Genomic DNA, 2,453 nt, shown 5'->3' on the forward strand with positions numbered 1-2,453 from the left:
GGATGAACAGGTGGAGCTATGTCCAGCCAGGTGGAGATAGCTGGGATAAGTGCACGTTCACGGCTTTCTCACATAGACTGGGCACCGGCCAGCGGCCACCGGGCACCGGCCAGCGGGAGGCCGCCACCGGGCAGCGGCCAGCGGGAGGCCGCCACCGGGCAGCGGCCACCGGGCAGCGGCCACCGGCCACCGGGCACCGGCCAGCGGCCAACGGGCAGCGGCCACCGGGCAGCGGCCACCGGGCAGCGGCCACCGGGCAGCGGCCACCGGGCGGCCGCCACCGGGCAGCGGTGTTTGTCAGTTGGCATCCAGCGGAACTTGAACAGAAGCCAATCAAATACTAATAATAAGGGTCTGTTGAGACAGGGAAGTAAGGATCAATTGGCTGACCATGTAAACCGGATCATTTTCTGAGAGGGGCTGTCTGCTGTTTGTGTGTTAGTGTGTGTGTTAGTGTGTGTGTGTGTGTTGGGGGGGGCACTTGTGTGTCCATGTGCCTTGAAGTGTCACCCTCTAAATAAACAGCTCTTGTTGTGGCTCCCGGACTGTTTTACATTTATATTGAAATTCCCAACTGCCTACTGTCCTATCCCAGCATCTGCACAGCACTGACCTCCCAAGGCTGTAACCAGTGTCTCTGGGTGACACCTAGCATGGAATCCCAATCCCTTCTAGTTCCATCTATGCAATTACTCTGAGCATTTGTGTGCAACTCATCAGAATTCCTCCTCTTGCTCTGTGTCAATGTCAGATGTGTTTTTCCCTTTACTGAGGGTAATAAATGTCAAGCAGACTTTAATGGAAAACAATAAAAAAAAAGGAAGGGACAGCATCAAAAAACACTTTTTTTAAGATACAGGCATTTAAAAAGGATAATAGCCAAAGCTAGATAGAAAAGGACGTTGTTGAGTGTCAGGGACATTAGAATGCATTTGGGTCCTGACCAGCACAGAGCATTTATTCTCCCTTTATTCCCCCAATTTTCCAGTTTTTAGACATTGGAAAACCTCTGCTGTGGTGAAATGTAGGAAGAATAGAAAGGTTTAATGATTTAAAAAATAGTTTAATAACTATTAATAAGACATACAGTGGTGTGAAAAAGTGTTTGCCCCCTTCCTCATTTCCTGTTCCTTTGCATGTTTGTCACACTTAAGTGTTTCGGAACATCAAACCAATTTAAACAATAGTCAAGGACAACACAAGTAAACACAAAATGCAATTTGTAAATGAAGGTGTTTATTATTAAAGGTGAAAAAAAATCCTAACCATCATGGCGCTGTGTGAAAAAGTGATTGCCCCCTAACCCTAATAACTGGTTGGGCCCCCCTTAGCAGCAACAACTGCAACCAAGCGTTTGAGATAACGTGCAATGAGGCTTTTACAGCGTCCTGGAGGAATTTTGGCCCACTCATCTTTGCAGAATTCTCCTAGTTCAGTTACATTAGAGGGTTTTGGAGCATGAACGGCCTTTTTAAGGTCATACCACAACATCTCCATAGGATTCAGGTCAGGACTTTGGCTAGGCCACTCCAAAGTCTTCATTTTGTTTTTCTTCAGCCATTCGGTGGTGGACTTGCTGGTGTGTTTAGGATCATTGTCCTGCTGCAGAACCCAAGTTCGCTTCAGCTTGAGTACACGAACAGATGGTCGGACATTCTCCTTCAGGATCTCTTGGTAGACAGCAGAATTCATAGTTCCTTTTATCACGGCAAGTCTTCCAGGTCCTGAAGCAGCAAAACAGCCCCAGACCATCACACTACCACCACCATATTTTACTGTTGGTATAACGTTCTTTTTATGAAATGCAGTGTTCCTTCTACGCCAGATATACTTGGACACACCTTCCAAAGAGTTCCACTTTTAATAATAATAATAATAATAATGTATTTTATTTATAACGCACTTTTCATTCCAAGGAATCTCTAAGTGCTACACAGGAGAGTAATAATAATAAAAAAAATCAGCACAAAAATGCCTTTCTGAAAATAAAAGTCTTCAGTTCAGCCTTGAAAGTGTCAAGGTTCTGTACTGCTCTCAGGTCACTCGGGAGCTGGTTCCAGAGCCGTGGTGCAGCTGAACAAAAAGCTCGGTCACCCATAGTACAAAGCCTTGTGGTGGGGACCTGAAGGAGCAATTGTCCTGTTGATCTGAGGGTGCGGGGGGAGGGTTTCAAGGTGATGAGTTCTTGTAGATATGATGGTGCATGTCCAGTGATACATTTTTGTGTGAGCATGAGGATTTTGTAGTCGATCCGGAATGAAACAGGGAGCCAGTGCAATGAGTATAGAATGGGAGTTATGTGATCATATTTTCGGACTCTCATTAGGACTCTGGCAGCGCTATTCTGAATGTATTGAAGCTTCTGTCTCATCTCAACTTTTGTCTCATCGGTCCACAGAATGTTGTCCCAAAAGTCTTGGGGATCATCAAGATGTGTTGTGGAGAAATTGAGA

General features: G+C 46.0%; 1 protein-coding gene across 4 annotated transcripts in view; it reads left to right on the forward strand.

Annotated features, from left to right (window-relative positions):
- The window catches only part of birc6 (baculoviral IAP repeat containing 6), a 104,391-nt gene that overhangs the window by 81,118 nt on the left and 20,820 nt on the right, over nt 1-2,453 (forward strand). The window lies entirely within an intron of this gene.

Source organism: Etheostoma cragini, chromosome 17 (assembly GCF_013103735.1).
Source record: "Etheostoma cragini isolate CJK2018 chromosome 17, CSU_Ecrag_1.0, whole genome shotgun sequence".
Lineage (NCBI taxonomy): Eukaryota > Metazoa > Chordata > Actinopteri > Perciformes > Percidae > Etheostoma > Etheostoma cragini.